Source organism: Haliotis rufescens, unplaced genomic scaffold, assembly GCF_023055435.1.
Source record: "Haliotis rufescens isolate VD_foot unplaced genomic scaffold, xgHalRufe1.0.p SCAF_18, whole genome shotgun sequence".
NCBI classification, from domain to species: domain Eukaryota; kingdom Metazoa; phylum Mollusca; class Gastropoda; order Lepetellida; family Haliotidae; genus Haliotis; species Haliotis rufescens.
Genome location: NW_025963868.1, coordinates 1,977,888 through 1,996,717, shown reverse-complemented (window position 1 = coordinate 1,996,717; position 18,830 = coordinate 1,977,888). Strand labels below are relative to the sequence as shown.

The window sequence follows — 18,830 nt, the reverse complement described above, 5'->3', positions numbered from 1 at the left end:
TTGGCCCAGCCAGTTTTTAGAAATTTTATAATGATTAGTTAGACTAGTTTACAGTTTTTTCTATAACAATTACCGTGCAGCATTACTGGCTCTGCCTTTGCGCATAGTGATTATTCTTTTCCAAGTAGATTAAATAGAATATGTAGAAATTAATTGTCTAGAATCTAACTGTCAAAACTAACAAGCGTTAAAAATAGAGTACGACTTGCAGTTAGTTCATGTACATATTGAAATTATTAATAACAACAACAAGTTAAGATTTCAATTGACTTTTATTATTTGTTATAGTTTTCTTATACATCCGTTTTTAACAATATCTCTTTGAAACTGACAGTTGGGATGGGACTGAAAACATCCTGAGAACCACGTTTTCCCCACCCCCAACCCGTTACAGTTTAATGGTGTCAGAAGTGGGATATGCTTTTTGGATAAATGGAGATAATGTTGAAACTTTACTTAACTTATTTGTGTAGTTATGGATCATTATCAAAACAGTTTTTCTGATAAACTCTGCAATGGAAGGCCCTGCAACTAATTCAAGGTCTCGCAGACAACAAATTGTTGATAACCTAAATGTAAGAGAACAGGTCGCGAGTGAAAGTCGCAGACCAATGGCAGATGGTTACCATGAGGAAGGTGCAGCCAGAGAAAATAGCGCCAGGTTTGTTGATCCGAGTAGGTCCTTCAGTGAAGGAGACTTACATGGTCATGGCCGGCAGCAAAGTTTTCAGGGAAATTTGCAGCCACTGGACTCAAACAGGCACTACTCACCATCTTTGTATGACAATGTGTTATATAGACCTATTGGTAGGAATGACCAGCAGAATGATCAGAATGAGACTAACATGGTTAACATCATGGCACAGCTCTCAAAAACAGTTTTGAGCTTAGCCGAGCGGGTTAACGCCATGGATGTCAGACGACCTGATTCCAGAGCTACTCCTGTGGCGCGTATCTCCTTGCACTTGCCAAAGTTCAGTGGTAAGGGGGATTATGCTGCCTTCGAGGCTCAGTTCAGGAATGTCGCTAGACAGTCACAATGGACTGACCAGCAGTGTGCAGATATGCTGGGATGTGCTCTGGAAGGAGCAGCACAGGTGTTTTATGCAAGGTTACCTGAGCGAAGTCGCTACGACTACCAATGGCTTGCCGATACTCTTCGGAGACGGTACGGTAGTAGTTTCCCTGATGTTAAGCAGGAAGAATTTATCAACCGGAACCGCAAGCCTGGGGAGTCAAAAGCAGACTTGAGAGACGATGTTTGGCGACTTGTCCAGGAAGCCTATCCTGATCTGGATGATGGCCTCCAGGAGAGATTGGCGCTAGATGCTCTCAAAAGAGCTGTAGACAAAGATCTCCGTCTCCGATTCCTTGACAAGAGTGTTTGCACGCTACAAGGAGCGGTTGATGTTGCAGAGATGTACGAGTCTGTGTTGGGCGGACCAAACTGTCGGACCACTCAGCGATCTGTGAGAGCCACTGCATATCCACAACCTGCAGTGAGAAAAGTACATTTTGAGTCGCCAGAGAGAATTGTTGAGAATAAACTCGATGATTTTTCAAAACAGCTGGCAGACTTGCAAAAGACTGTTGAGAGGTTGTCTCAAGTGCAAGAAAAATCGCATTATAGGGCTGATGAAAGTCATAGCCCCATGACACAAAACAATTCAATGAGCCAGACTCCTTATGGCAGTCCGGGGCGTACCCAAAATAGAGGCACGCTCAGAGTTCATCTAGGCGTGACAACAGAGCAAATTCATTTTGTTCAAACTGTCATAAACCTGGACATTGGACATCGCAGTGTGTTAATCAGTCACCTGGTAGAGCAGTTCCGAAGCAGGCACAGGGAAACCCCAAACCACCATCTCGGACTTAGGTCGGGATTTGGTGGATGACAATGTTATATTGAACCCTAAGCTAATAGACTCAAGTGGTCAACTGGAAGAGGATAGGATTGCAGCAGAGGTGCAACCACAATATTCTCTCACAGCTGATTCACACGGAGCTATTGCAATGATGAGACCTTGTTTTAAAATAGGCGATGAAGGCCAGTTAGTGAACGTAAAACTTAGTAACACTTACTTTACCTTGTTAGTGGACACTGGTAGCCAGGTGTCTTTGTTATCTCCTAGATCTTACAAGCGTCTTCCTCGTTCTGTCGCACTTAGTCCGATTGATTTGTCATTGGAAGCCGTTAATGTAAGTTTGTTTCCTGTGAACGGAATATTCAAGGCACTGCTGAATATAAACGAGGACATGGAACCTACTCAGGAAGAATTTCTTGTATCTGAGATTGAGAACTTGTTCGAAGTTGATGGTATTTTGGGCATGGACATACTCACTGCTCTAGGTGCTGTAGTTGATCTTGCAGATCACAAGATCAAATTACAGGTAGTTTGGTTACCTACTTTTGCAGCTGATAGAACTGCAATAGTAGCTGATAATACCTTGGTCCCACCACAGTCAGTGTCTTAGTTAAACTGTCCTTACCTGATAATCAACAGAACACTAAGAATGTTCTTGTGGAGCCATGTAAGGAGATTTTAGTTCAAAGTGGTCTTCTCATGGGTAATGGTGTTGTCAACAGGGCTAACGCAGCTTATGTTAAAGTCATTAATGTGACAGATAACCCAATTACTCTTACCTCTGGTAGAATTTTGGCTCAATGTCAAAGTGTTACTTTGCCTTCAAACAAAAAGGTCAAGAAAATTGCAAAACTTAATGTCCAAAGTGCAGTAATTCCTGATTATCTTAAAGATCTCTTTGACAGAAGTAAATCTAATTTTAATGTATCTCAAAAGGAGAAATTGGAAGATGTCCTTTCTTCTTATAAAAATACTTTTGCTAAGAATGAGGATGATTTGGGGCGCACTGGTTTGGTCAAGCACACTATCAATACAGGTGATGCTAAACCAATCAAGCAGGCCCCTAGACGCCAGCAGAGCAAAAAGAAGTTGCTCGGATGTTAGAGCAAGGTGTAATCACACCCTCTACTAGTCCTTGGGCTTCACCAACTGTATTAGTGCAGCATAGTGATGGCTGTTACAGATTTTGTTGTGACTATCGTTTGTTGAATCTTTCAAGCAAAAAAGATTCATACCCTCTACCGAGAATAGAAGACTGTATTGATAGTCTAGGTGGTGCAAAACTGTTCTGCATGATGGACTTACAAGCAGGGTATTGGCAGGTAGAGATGGACCCTAAAGATCGTGAAAAGACCGCATTTGTCACAAGATCTGGGTTATATGAGTGGACAGTTATGCCATTCGGTCTGTGCAATGCACCAAGTGTTTTTGAGCGTTTGATGGAGACAGTGCTCAGAGGTCTTCAATGGGAAGACTGCCTCTGTTTTCTTGATGACATAAATGTCTTTGGGACAGACTTTGAACAATGCCTTGAACGATTCAAAATGGTCTTGGACAGATTTATCGCAGCTGGGTTGAAGCTGAAGCCTAAAAAATGTCACTTGTTTCAGACAAAAGTGAACTTTTTCGGGCATGTGATTTCGGCATATGGTGTCCACACACAACCTGAAAAAATAGAAGCTGTAAAAGGATGGCCTACACCAAAATGTCACAAAGATGTTTTGAGGTTTTTAGGTTTAGCAAACTACTACAGGCGATTTGTTGAAAACTTTTCAAAGATTGCAAAACCATTAACCAGACTGACTAGTGAACTAGTAGAGTTCCAGTGAAGTAGTGAAGCAGACCAAGCTTTTATGAGCTTAAAGGTCGCTCTTACTTCCGCTCCGATTCTTGGTTTTCCTCAAACAGAAGGCCAAGTTATCATTGACACTGATGCTTCAGGTGAAGGACTAGGCGCAGTTATGGCACAAATGCAAGGTCGGGAAGTAGTTCTGGGATACCTCAGTAAGACTCTCTCTGCAGCAGAGAGGAACTACTGTGTTACTCAACGTGAACTTCTTGCAGTAGTGACTGCTTGTCAGTACTGGTATCCCTATGTATTTGGATGGCCTGTCATTAAAAGAACCGATAATTCTGCTGTGGTTTGGGCCAAGCGGATTAAGAAACCTGTAAATCAGATGGCCAGGTGGTTTACAAGAACTGAGCAATTATGACTTAAATGAAGTTCATAGACCTGGGCGCATTCATTGGAATGCAGACGCCCTAAGTCGCCGACCTTGTGTACCATGTCCTCAATGCAAACGAGAAGATGGACCTTGCAGCAAACAATGCGCCGGCCCGGATTCATCTCCAAGCATTTGTGGTGTAGTGACTAGGTCCAAGTCGGCAAAGACTGGGAGTATGACCCAAACTGCCATTCATTATGAACAATTGTCTCCAGATGAACTGAAAAATCTTCAGTTGGCTGATGATGAATATTGCACTCATCTACGAGGTCAGAGCTAATAATGTCAGTCCACAGTGGAAAGAGGTGTCTGCCACCTCGAGTGCTTGTAAGGCTCTGTGGGGACAAAATGATCGGTTGTCTATTAGACAAGGGGTACTCCATAGGAGGTGGGAGAACAAAGATGGCAGACGATGGCACTGGCAGATTGTCATGCCAACTTGTAAACGTCGCCTGATCCTCACCCATAATCATGATTCTCCTTTAGGAGGTCACCTGGGGCTGCAGAAAACTCTCCAAAAAATCCAACAGTCTTATTATTGGATTGACATGAAAAAAGACATAAGACAACATTGTACCAAATGTGACAAGTGTGCTGCTCGGAAAAGACCCTCGAAGCAGAGAGCACCTATGAAGCAGTATGTAACTGGCTCACCTATGGAGCGACTTACTACTGACATTATGGGGCTGCTCGATCATACACAGTCTGGTAACAAGTTCATTTTGGTGGTTACAGATGTCTTTACAAAGTGGACTGAGGCCTACGCCATTCCAAACATTGAGGCTAAAACAGTAGCCAAGAAGATAGTGGAAGAGTGGGTTTGTCGCTTTGGTACACCTGCACTAATACACAGTGACCAGGGCAGACAATATGAGGCTACTCTCTTCCAAGAACTCTGTAAGTTGCTTGGCATTGTGAAAACAAGGACAACAGCTCTTCGACCGCAAGCCAATGGCCAGGTTGAGCGTTTTAACCGTACCTTGGGTGCCATGCTCTGCATATATGCAGATGGGAAACCAAAATCATGGGACAAGCACCTTCCCTATGTCATTGCAGCTTACAGATCTTCTAGACATGAGTCTACTGGTTTTACGCCAAATGAACTAACATTGGGTAGGGAAGTCCGGTTACCAATCCAACTTATTACCGGAAACCCAAATGAAAATGCTCAGAAGCATGACGAGTATGTTGAGAAACTCAGGGAGAGGTTTGAATATGCCTTTGAGTCTGCCCGCCATAGCCTTAAACATTCTTCTGAAATCCGGAAGAAAAGGTACGATGTGGGGACTAAAGAGTTTCGACTCAAGGTTGGACAACCAGTGTGGTTATATAATCCTGGGAAGAACCTCCCGTCCAGCAGGAAGTTCATTACTCGCTGGAAGAAGGGATGGGTGGTCATCAAACAGATTGATGATGTGACTTACCGTATACAGGATGGTTCAAATAGCTCACCTTGGGTTGTCCATGTTGACAGACTTCTGCCCTATGAGGGAGATGATCCTCCAACATGGTGGACTTCTCAGTAATTCTCACATACTGTTAGTGTACTGTTATTCCAAATGAATCTGAAAACAATCATATTTCACTTGTTTTCCTACATATTGTCAGACCCCTTTATACTTTAGTTTCATGAAGATATGAATATTGCGGTTGCATTGTGGATGCAACAGATCAAAATGTGATCTAGGGAATGTCTGGCACGAAAGTTGAATGTTAAACAACATATCTTTTAAGTGGTAAAGATTTAAAATTTGGGCTTGATGTAAGCTTTCTAAACTATTTACTGGATATGGTTGATTGGTATGGGATTCACTCTAGTTCTCACTGAGGAAGCTGATGATAGATTATGATTCCTAGGATGTATCTAGAATATAGAAAAGTGATAAGCACTGTTGAAGTTACAACATATCTCATGCAGGCGTTACTTACTCCTTATTTGCAGTCAAAGGATGGCTGACGTTCTCAACCTAGATGTTGATGAAGAGGAGATCATGCAATGGGGATCGGAGCATACAGAGGTTATGGAGGGGGCGCCAGCAATGAAGTTTATAAAGTTCATGCCAAATATGGACTGCCCTGCCTGCCTTGACACTAAAACCTTTGCATCGCGACGTGACTTTGAAGAACATTGGGCGCGAACGCATCACAGGGTGCATAAATCATTTGCTTGCCCTGTAAAGAAGTGTCATGATTGTCGTACTTCACTAAAAGGTTTAAAGTACCATATTGCGCACAAGCATTTAAATTCCAATGTTATTACCTCTCAGGTTGATAAGCTTTGCACAGATGTGACTGTTGAAGTGGAACGAAATGAAAATTGCGTTGACCAGCTGACGCCTTCATCCGAGGTATGGCACATGGCAGTGGCAGTCAGCCGGCATAATAATCTGTCTTGGAGAGGAAATTTCCTTCTAATTTTTCTTGCAATTTCTTTTTATGAAGGCTCTTATCTTTTCTTTCATTGATCATCTTATCTTTTCTCTCTTGATTTCTTTGAGATGTATTCTTGTGTTCATTGATTCATGTGGAAAACAGCCAGACCCATATCCTTGAAAAGGACAGAACATTCTATTCAAGAACTGTGTGTGAAGAAACTGAACTGTGTTTTCAAGAACCAAAGATTGTGTTTTCAGACTGATAACTGTGCTTCACTGACATATTTCCTGGTGAAGGATTACCTTATTATTATAATAAGAATGTGTTTTCATATCTAAGGATATTAATTCTTGGATTTCCATTTCTTGGGAAAAGTAAGTATTATAACGGTGTCCATTGATAATCAACAAGGTAAGAAGTTATAATTGAATGTAAATGATGTAATATAACATGTAATAAGTTGAATTATTGTTATTCTTGCACAACAAACCCCATTCTTTAAAGGGGCACTGATCTAAAGCAATTCCCCGGGACTGGTTGTTGCCTTTGTTATTGTTTTTTCCCAGTGAGTACCCGGATGAAGAGCAGAAATCTAGACTAGTTCGCGACCTCTGCTGCGCCATACGTAAGCGCATTAGTCATTTTTATCATATAATGGGCAGGTTTCACGGCAGGATAAAGCCAACGGATAAAAACGATATCCGTTGGGGTCATATGCGGATAGAGATGCAAATATCAAAGGTCAAGTAGGACTACTTTCACTGTTTATAAACAAACATGGCGTCGTCCTCGTCATTCGGCGATTGAGTCAAAATTAACCATCAAGAATCTGGATAAACAACAGGGATAATTGCTATCATTATCAAAAGAACAGTCTAATATACTGAAAATCAGTGTCTAACTGTGACGTAGCTAAGGCATTTTATAAGTTTTGGCTACTTTGGAGGTATAAATTTCGAAACAATTTTGCGAGGGCGCGAGGCCTAGCCAAGCGGGATCAGTAGCAATATCTGTGCTTGGAGACCTCTGCGACTTGAAACCTTCTCCACAAATTAAAAAAGTTGGATTTGGCCGAAATATGTTTGAATTGTTACCTTGTTTGGTTTTGTCGCTGTGTGTACATCTGACTGTTATGACAGGACAGACCGACTGTCAACAACGTCTGACCGTGCCCGTGACGTCTCATAGACTAGGGTTAGAGTAGCTTCCCTTTGACAAAGGGCAGTTACTCAAGCGGACAGACCGATGGATTGCCGCGAAAGGCAATTAAAAACAACTGTTGTTTTGCGTATATGTTGCTTCGCCACTGTATAAGAAAGAGATTTCAGTTGGAACTATATTGGCTACTGTCACTGTCCGACTGACACATCACTTATCCTGTGACGTAATAAATATTAATGCGCGCATTCCAGGAAAACTCGCAATGTTTCGGTAATGTTTGTGAGAGAGGGATAGCGATTTTAAAGCACAGAATTAAAGCATGACATTATATGATAAAGAGGTTATCACGCGTGTGTGTTTGGGGATGGTAAATATCCTGTATTAGGAATAAACACTATGTATTTAGCTCGCCAAGGCTCGCTAAATACAATGTTTATTCCTAATGCAGGATACTTACCATCCCCAAACACACTCGCGTGATAACCTCTATTTATGGGTAGTAATAAGGGCGTATGGTTACATTGATCAACAAAATGAAATACAGTTTTCGAGATAATAAGGAAATGTAGGTATCTTTGTGGGTAGCATCGGTAATGATGACGAAGTTTTGATATGTCACTTGCTTGGTAATTTTGCGATTCTCATTTACACTATTTTGACTTGCAACACAAAGTAAATATTTCACCGGAGCATTGCTTTTTTTATAGTGTGTATATAGAGGTTATCACGCGAGTGTGTTTGGGGATGGTAAATATCCTGCATTAGGAATAAACATTGTATTTAGCGAGCCTTGGCGAGCTAAATACATAGTGTTTATTCCTAATACAGGATAATAACAATCCCCAAACACACAAGCGTGATAATCTCTTTATCATATAATGTCATGCTTTAATTCTGTGCTTTAAATTCGCTATCCCTCTCTCACAAACATTACCGAAACATTGCGAGTTTTCCTGGAATGCGTGCATTAATATTTATTACGTCACAGGGTAAGTGATGTGTCAGTCGGACAGTGACAGTAGCCAATATAGTTCCAACTGAAATCTCTTTCTTATACAGTGGCGAAGCAACATATCCGCAAAACAACAGTTGTTTTTAATTGCCTTTCGCGGCAATCCATCGGTCTGTCCGCTTGAGTAACTGCCCTTTGTCAAAGGGAAGCTACTCTAACCCTAGTCTATGAGACGTCACGGGCACGGTCAGACGTTGTTGACAGTCGTTCTGTCCTGTCATAACGTTAAGAAGTGTAGTGAGATGTACACACAGCCACAAAACCAAACAAGGTAACAATTCAAACATATTTCAGCCAAATCCTACTATTTTAATTTGTGGAGAAGCTTTCAAGTCGCAGAGGTCTACGAGCACAGATATTGCTACTGATCCCGCTTGGCTAGGCCTCGCGCCCTCGCAAAATTGTTTCGAAATTTATACCTCCAAAGTAGCCCAAACTTATAAAATGCCTTAGCTACGTCACAGTTAGACACTGATTTTCAGTATATTAGACTGTTCTTTTGATAATGATAGCAGTTATCCCTGTTGTTTATCCAGATTCCCGATGGTTAATTTTGACTCGATCACCGAATGACGAGGACGACGCCATGTTTGTTTATAAACAGTGAAAGTAGTCCTACTTGACCTTTGATATTTGCATCTCTATCCGCATATGACCCCTACGGATATCGTTTTTATCCGTTGGCTTTATCCTGCCGAGAAACCTGCCCATTATATGATAAATCTTTTTACTCTCAAAATGTGTAACATTTGCAAATTTATTAAACGAATTTATTAACGAATTCCAAACATTTTGATGTTTAATGTCATCACCAAGAGACTGCAAATGTTACGTTGAAAAGTACATTTCTATGTTGTTCGGCTTCTCATCCTACATAATAATCTGTTGTGATGTTTTTAGGCCCGTTGGATCGTCTTAATCAATTTTAGTCAATCTGGACAGATTTTTCAGTCAAAATGCCTGAAATATTTACACATTTTATAAATTGCCTGAGAGAATCACATTTTACAAATTGACGGTAATATATACACGCTTACAAAGGAAAAGACTTGTGAAAACAACGTCTATCGCGCATTGAAGAATTTCCCAAACAAGATGTAGAGGAACAAGAATGAATCGGTTCAATGCTACAGCAAATGAAGGAAAACAAAATGCAAATACCATAATTACAACCTACCAAATTTATTTGTATAAATTTTAGGCAGCTTCCTTGTTCGAGGAATGTATCCGTGAATATCCACACAAAGGAAGAATATCCTACACGTCTGCAGCTGTACAAAGAAACTTATTCGATGTCACGTGTCTCTGTAACAATCAAATATTTTAAAAGATATATATCGTTTCGGGATATTATAACCCGTGTTCGTTTCTCAACTGATCACTTAGATTGTTTCAGGTGTTTCACATAGGTGTCAAGTCTCAAGGGTCGGCTGAGAAAGCCCACGTGACAACTGTTTTCATAACGTCCACGGTTCCTAAAAAATCCATTGAGTTAGATAACAATGAGCAATCAATCAACGTATTATCGGTTAACCCTTTGAACAAAGTATGTTGTTTTTACTTCACGCCATGATATGAGTGTATTCCCTTTGCTTTAGTAAACCTAGACATGTAAACACTCACTTTCGACATAACCACTGTGCAAGATAATATTGATTAATCAATCTGAGTATTTTCTGTTAATCCTTTGATGACTAGAAACGATCCGTTGATTTACAAAAAAAGTAAATCAACTGATCATTCATCTCTTTCTGGGCTGCCACGTGCATATTACATAACACACATTTCACCTCACTTCAAACCTGTATTTAGATTGAATAATTACCCCAGACACAAAAAATGCCAAATGGGAACCTTTGTCAGGTAATCTAAGTGGTGCTACCACTAATTATACCTGTAATAAATTCATTAACTGAGCATCAAGTGAATGACGACAAATACACAAGTGTAGGGTTATACCAGAAAACATGGATGACAACAAGGGAGTAGTAATCGTATTATCGACGCAATCCGAAATCCGAAAATGCTTTCACTGCATGGATACTTTTTTTAATTATTAAACAACAACAATCAGGGGTATTTCCAAATGACGACATCCGATGAGCTCCGCCGTTCTTTTTGTCTGTTCATTTAGGCTGAAGAAATTAATTAACATGCGCCCTTTGTTGAAATCTTTATAGATCACAGTTAAACAATCAGTGTAACTGTTCAAAAATGCATAAAACAAATATTGCCTCCAGCCTCCAAGTTTATTTAGCTGTCCTTGCAGACTGTAGACCAGTCTCTGGTCACGCTCAGCTGCGTAGCGTATCATCCAGCTACTCACGGGGGAAAAAACAATAACAAAGGCAACAACAAGTCCGGAGAATTGCGTTAGATCAGTGCCCCTTTAACTGCCTGTAACTTGTAAGGGCTAAGGAAAAAGGAAAAAGGAAGGAAAGAACATGAATATTTATAAGTGGTATAATTATTAACAGGATGAGAATTTTTGCTACTTGAAATGCAATGTATAATACCATGTTTATGTAAAAATGTTAACTCGGGACGAGTCTTCTTTTAAAAAAGGCGCTATTGTAATAGTCAGGCTCGGGCGAAAACGATCAAGACCTTCGGTTTTCGTCCACGTTCCAGCGATCGTTTGAAGTTTTAATAGTTATTAAATATATGATTATTTATTATTACATACACGTCTTGTGTGTAAAAACTATGTATATTGTACGTATAAGAACAATTAAATGTTTCATAGTAGAATACTTAACAGTTATAGTTAGCTCCAGTGATCGGCTCAAATAGTCCCGCGATCTACTGGTGCTTACGTCATCAAAAGTTGGGTAGTTTATTCCAGAATTGTTTCATGCTCTAAATCCACTAAAGTAAATATATTTATTCCAAAATACTTACGTAAACACCTTCCAGGACATGTTATTGAGTAGATTACATCCATCCCAATTAATGTCACGTCGTATATTTGGTGTTTAATCGCATTCTTCTCGCTCTAACTTTTGGCGTCTTCTGCTACATGTATTTCCGGAAGTGACGTCACCACGAATATAATCTCGTTCCAAATGAGTTGCAGAAATAACAGACTCAAGGTAAGTTGTAGTTTTTGGCCCAGCCAGTTTTTAGAAATTTTATAATGATTAGTTAGACAAGTTTACAGTTTTTTCCAATAACAATTACCGTGCAGCATTACTGGCTCTGCCTTTGCCCATAGTGATTATTCTTTTCCAAGTAGATTAAATAGAATTTGTAGAAATTAATTGTCTAGAATCAAACTGTCAAAACTGACAAGCGTTAAAAATAGAGTACGACTTGCAGTAAGTTCAAGTACATATTGAAATTGTAACTGTCATTATTAATAACAACAACAACAAGTAAAGATTTCAATTGACTTTTATTATTTGTTATAGTTTTCTTTTACATCCGTTTTAACAATATCTCTTTGAAACTGACGGTTGGGATGGGACTGAAAACATCCTGACAACCACGTTTTCCCCACCCCCAACCCGTTACAGCCAGTATAAGACAATAATATGGGGGCTAACCATTAGTTCAAGACAACCAGAGTGCCAGTATAAGACAATAATATGTGGGCTAACCATTAGTTCAAGACAATCAGAGTGCCAGTATAAGACAATAATATGTGGGCTAACCATGAGTTCAAGACAACCAGAGTGCCAGTAAAAGACAATAGTACATGGCTAACCATTAGTTCAAGACAACTAGGGTGCCAGTGAAAGACAATAATATGTTGGCTTACCATTAGTTCAAGACAACCAGGATTCCTGTATATGAACATGATTCACGTACTGACTATTAGTTCAAGACAACCAGAGTGCCTGTATTCGACAATAATACTGACGAGGAATGGCATTGGACAATACAGATACAAGACCCTGAATGTTATAATGAACACAAAGTGTTTCACTTTATTTCGTTTACCCCTTTCAGTATCAAGCTGTCTGTGCCTATTGGTCAGCTAGTGGCGATAGTGGGGTCAGTCCGTGCAGGCAAATCGTCGCTACTGTCAGCCATGTTGGGAGAGATGCGGAAACTGAAGGGCCACGTGGCCATGCAAGTGAGTGCTGACCGACCTGGTACAAGTATTTGTGGTGCTGACAGGATCACTAAGATTCACCAAAAAAATATTACCTTGGTACTAGCTGACACAAGCAAGATAAAGTCCTTACAGTCATCAGCTAGTCATAACAGTATGTTTACGTCGATCACCCCTTCCAGATCTTTACCAGAGATAAAGATTAATCAGTTGAGATGGTAAATAATTGCTGATTGATGGGGTCTATCTTAACTGAGTCATCTTTCAATGTCGGAATATACAAGGCTGTCATTGCTTGTTGAGTTTCTAAATTTGAATTTGTCTTTGATAATGAGTTGAAAAGTATTTAACACGAATAACAAGGGATCTCCCTTTTCAAAACATATCTACATTGTTAAACAAGAGAAATGTGATGCAAATATATACTTTAAAAGATCATCTTGGTTACATTATTGTACAGCTGGCAGTTTACTGCTCTGTATTGTCTTCCCTGTGCTTCCTTCAGAGAAGTGTGGCATATGTGCCACAAGAGGCCTGATACAGAACTTGTCTCTCAAAGCTAACATTGTCTTCGGCTCTGAAACGGACAATAAGAGGTATCTGGATGTTATAAAAGCGTGTGCCCTGGAGTCTGACCTGTAGACACTTCCTGGTGGAGCCAACACAGAGATAGGAGAAAAGGTAGCTAATGCACATCTCTTGTAATCAGTCCTGGTGGACACAGATATAGAAAAACAATGCAGCAGCCATACAGGAACAGTTTTTAAATAGGATTTCATTTATATTATGGTGTCAGTTATTGTGAAAATGAAATAAAGGAATAGTTTTGGGTAGTGCAGGTATGAATATCGTTTCCAGGGCATCAACCTGAGTGGAGGACAGAAACAGAGAGTGTCTCTAGCCCGAGCTGTGTACAGTGACAAGGACATATATCTGATGGATGACCCTCTCAGTACTGTCGTCTCTCATGTTGGCAAACACATCTTCAGCCATGTTATAGGACATCGGGGAATGCTGAAGGACAAGGTGAGGTGGCAGATCGTGTATCATAGGACAAACACATCTTCAGTCATGTTATAGGACACCAGGGAATGCTGAAGGACAAGGTGAGGGGGCAGATCGTGTATCATAGGATAAACACATCTTCAATCATGTTATAGGACACCAGGGAATGCTAAAGGACAAGCTGAGGGGGCAGATCGTGTATCATAGGATAAACACATCTTCAGTCATGTTATAGGACACCAGGGAATGCTGAAGGACAAGGTGAGGGGGCAGATCGTGTATCATAGGACAAACACATCTTCAGAAGACCCAGGTCCAATTCCCGAAATGGGTACAATGTGTGAGCCCATTTCTGGTGTCGTGATATTGCTGGAATATTGCTAAAAGCGGCGTAAAACGATACTCACTCACTCACTCACTCATGGATCTCATTGAGATACAATTACTGACCACCTAATCCCGTTAGTCAACTCTTACGAAAAGCATGGGTTGCTGAAGACCTCTACTGCCACATAACAATCTGTTATAGGTTGAGAATCACTATTGTTTCAGGGCTCGGCAATCATGGCCTGTCACACATAACCTATTAAGAAAATAAACATACTGTGAGTGTGTTTTCAGTGTAGAGCTAGGTTATCTGGAGATTTACCCGCTCTAAATTGAAGCTGGAACCGAATGCAAACTAATACTTCACCCAAACTTATGACAGGCACCCAAAGCATGTAGCACGACAACTTCGTAACATCATGAGGTAGGCACCCTACTCACCTACCCAGAGTTCCATGCAGCCAGCATAGTACCTCTGCCATGGACCAGCGCCATGTGACGATTCATCACATCTTATACACTACATTCAAGATATTGCATATGTGTTTCATCTGTTTAATTTTTGACGAGTCTCTAGACAAACATATGTCATAGAATGGTTAACTTTCATTGAGTAAATATCCTAAAACGTCAAAAACTTTTTTGTATTTGTGTAGTTACCCTTTGTTTACATTGGTTGTATGGGTCCATGTGCTGTCATCAAGGCCCAACGGAGAGCTGGCAATACGGTCGGATTGATGTGAAAAGCTAAAATGTCCGGCAAATCACTGTCGCAGTTGCAGTAGTATATCTATATAATTATGCAAAACAATATGTAAAGCGTACCGAAAAGCTTGGATTAGGCTCGTCTGTTCTGATTTCAGGATAAGCATGTGTTTTTTAACAGACTAGAGACATGTCTGGTCACGCAAATTAGCCTGTGGCAGTGGTGTTATGCTAAGTCACCACTGCGCCAGAGTGAAATACATTCTCTTTGTAGATTTCAATCAAGTTTTCTGTACAAAATATTTTGCGACACAACTTTTGAATATTGTACATGTAGTAAGCGCAACTTTGCATTTTGTAGCCTATAATTGTACATGTCCTCATTTAAATATGAATACAAACAATAACTGACCAATCAAAATCGAGTATTTTTCAAATTCATGGTATTTTTTACTTACATATTGTTCAACTGTTGACTCTGCTTTCAGACCCGAGTACTTGTGACTCATGGCGTTCACTGGCTACCAATGGTTGACGTTATTGTGGTAGTGGATCAAGGGGAGATAACTGAAGTTGGATCGTATGAAGAGCTTCTCGATCATGACGTACCATTTGCACAGTTCCTTAAGACATATTTGCTACAAGGGAAGGGCGGAAACCTTGAGGAGGAAGAGTGTAAGCAAACTAAGGAAACTCCTACTGAAAGCATGGGTCAATGTAACTCTGATCAGATACATATACTCATTCAAGAGACAAAGCAAATGTTGCAGTTCTTAAATCTCTGACATAATAAGATTTGATATACTCTTTTCAATTTCAGTGCAAGAAATCCATAGCACCCTATCAAAGAACTCTGTTTCATCACACAGTTTGTCGCCATCAATGATTTCAGATTATCTTCACAGTCCACAGTTACCTTGTCAGTTGTCAGAAGAATCCGTAACAAATATCAGACAAAGACATCATAATGAGAATCTTTTTGGATCTGTGGGGTATGTAACACATCAATACTCGATGCCTTACAGAAGGCTTCCTCAGAAGATGCAGGTTAGAATTCTTCAGCAACCCATGCTTGTCATAAAAGGCGACTGATGGGATCAGGTGGTCAGACTTGCTGACTTGGTAAATGCTTGTCATCGTATCCAAAATTGCGTAGACTAGTGCTCATGATACCAGTCACTGGTTTTTCTGGTCCCGACTAATTTATTTACAAGCGCTGGTATGAAGCTGGAATATTGCTGAGTACAGCGTTAAATAACAAACAAACATAACACAATAGGTGCTTACATTTTAGAACAAGTTATCTGGTTTTTTTCTGTTACAATAAGATGTCATAAAAGAGATATTTCAGATCCCAACTGCTAAGATTGGGATTGCTTCGATTGTTGAAAGTGGTATGACAACAACTACCACCAATGACAACAGATACAGTTGGGTTCAGGCTTATCTAATGTTCCAGTTCCCTTGCAAGTCGTAACATGGACGGTGACCTTAACCGTGAAGTGTTTGTAGCTGACGGAGCAACAATTGGAGAAGAATACAAACTTATTGAGGATGAATACACAGAAACGGTAAAACGTGGGTATCCTTTTTTTCATTTGCTGTGGTCTAGTGGTAGTGGGTTCGATCAATGTTTAAAGATGGAACTTGTTGTTACCCTGTCCGCTGCTCGGCATTAAGGGGCTAAAACAAGGACTGGTCGACTTGGAGTCAGTATACTCTGTTTGAGTAGGGTATTTATGTTAAACTGTGGCATGGTATCTCAGTCCGGACTAGTACAAGCAGTCACACACACACTCACACACACATACATGCTCATTGCTATATAAGTGCAATAATCATGGATGCAATTACGAAAGTTAAACCCTACCTCACCTCACCTCACCTCACCTCACCTCACCTCACCTCACCTCATGTCTTTCTTATTTTACATCTGCCTGCAAGTATAGGTGATGTGCACCACCAGTGCTCATGCGTGGAACACCGAACAGCAACATACTTTCACAACAGCTTTAGAGTTTAGATGCAATGTCAGATCAATCAGAAATAACAAACTCAAATAAAGGGAAAGTTGTACTTGATATGAGACTTTATGGATGCCCCAAAGATATACATATATGTTGTGATAATGCATGTCCAAGCCAGAGAATAATAACTCTCGATTCACTGGTCATTTGGTTCTATTATAACTATTATTTAGTGAATACCAATGAGCAGTAATGAATTTAAGAGTTTCTGTCAGAAATCAATAAATTGTGTAAGTCTCAAGTCGCATCATCAATCAGTGTTTCCTAAACCGTAATTCCAAGGAGGTGTGATTCTGTATATTACCTATTATCATAGTATGGATGAAAATTAAGATTACCCCAAAGGATTTCCAGGAACTTTCAGGGGGTGACATATATCAGTCATCAATTTTTCGTAATTTGGAATGTTAATTTCATTTTAAAGACTCCCAAACACAACCTTGAACTGTGGACATGTTATATCGTATTGTTATAAATAGCGGTGCTATGTGACACTGCCTCAAGTGATGATTCAGCATGGCGAATCATTCAAATGCGCATGTGCATGTATGAAAAGGGGATATCTCTGTTTTCAGTAACTACAATTGTACGTTTTTCAGGTGAGGTATTCAATACTGAAATCCTACTTCTCTGTGATTGGCTTGGTGTCTGCTGCTGGGATTATGGCTCTCTATATCATCTACAACTTTGCCTGGGCTATGTCCAACATATGGCTCAGCCACTGGACAGAGGACCCAAGTCTTAAGACTATTGCCCATCTTCAGGCTAGGAACTATACCAGTCGGTTGAACTCATCTGGGAACGAGTTTAACATCACTGTGGACAGTTCAGTCAGCAGAGACAAACTGCAGTCGTTGTCCTACTACTATTTGGGCGTATATTGTGCTATCGCATTAACTCAAGGTAAGTACTGTGGGACACCATCACCACTGGACTAAGATCTGTTTGTTTGTTGTTTAACACCGCACTCAGCAACATTGCTGCTATATGACGGGGGTCTGTAAGTAATTGAGTCTGGACCAGACAATCCAGTGATTGACATCATGAGCATCGATCTACACAATAAGAATACGATAACAAACATCAAACAAGTCGACCCGTGAAGATTCCGGGGTAGAATAGGTCTTCAGCAACCCACGCTTGCCATATAATGTGACTATGCTTGTCGTAAAAGGTGAGTAACAGGATCGGGTGGTCAGGCACGCTGACTTGGATTGATGCTCATGATATTAATCACTGGATTGTCTGGTCCAAACTCGCTTATTTACAGACCGCCTTCATATAGCTGGAACATTGCTGAGTGCAGCTTTAAACAACAAACCAACCAATCATCAACCAAATCAACGAGCATGACCACCCGATCCCGTTGGTTGCCTCTTACGACAATCATAGTCGCATGGGTTGCAGAAGACCTATTCGAAACCGGGACTTCACGGGTCCACAGAGTCAATGACATGTCTCTTCATGTTTGTGGTGCTATTTCAAACAACAATGAGATATTGTGGTTTGGAGAAAATATACGAAACACATGAACCAATATGCAATCGCTTTTAACCCATGCATCAACAATGGGGCTAATCCACATTATTTTCGTCACTCTTGTCAGTCACAGGTGGGCGTTCACTTGTACTTCTTCCGAAATCACCAATACATCTTCCGAGAAACATTCATATTCCATGATAACTCATAAACTATTGTCACTGTCAGAGTCGGACATATCGGGAAGTCATGATCGGGATACTGCAAAAGGGAACAGCCGATGCTTCATCATCTTATACACAGATCAGCGAATACAAGAAAGTCTCACAAAAATATAAATGAGAGCACCGAAACACGGAAAAAAAACGCAATTGAAGAAATAGTATGTTTCGCACATTTTTTTTCTCACCGAACATTGCACTCAATTTGTGATGCAATCTCCTTAAAATCAGATCTTAGTTCCCGCTATCGCTGAACAAAGCTTTGTTTCCCGGCAGCGAGAACTTAGATCTGATTTTAATGAGATTGTCTGTGATGTAAATGGCCTTTATCACATTTCCGTTGGTGAAAGGACGAGGAGTATATTTCAAT

At 40.3% G+C, this 18,830-nt stretch overlaps 1 protein-coding gene, 1 long non-coding RNA gene and 1 pseudogene across 5 annotated transcripts in view; 2 read left to right on the top strand and 1 right to left on the bottom strand.

Moving 5' to 3' along the window:
* Positions 1-11,663, bottom strand: LOC124120166. 4 transcript variants are annotated; one of them, XR_006858788.2, is made up of 4 exons: positions 11,541-11,663; positions 6,020-6,638; positions 2,083-5,655; positions 2-1,494 (listed from the first exon to the last, which is right to left on the bottom strand). It is a non-coding gene; the product is annotated as an uncharacterized LOC124120166 (long non-coding RNA). The 4 variants fall into 4 exon arrangements; XR_007221824.1 differs by having other exon boundaries at positions 415-1,494; positions 2,083-2,212; positions 5,543-6,638; XR_007221823.1 differs by having other exon boundaries at positions 1-1,494; positions 2,083-6,638.
* Positions 11,628-17,823, top strand: LOC124120162 (annotated as a pseudogene).
* Positions 17,645-18,830, top strand: part of LOC124120161 — a 44,058-nt gene continuing 42,872 nt past the window's right edge. The window contains exon 1 of the mRNA XM_048398114.1: positions 17,645-17,663. The gene's annotated coding sequence lies outside the window, so the exon portion shown is untranslated. The remainder of the gene's footprint in view (positions 17,664-18,830) is intronic.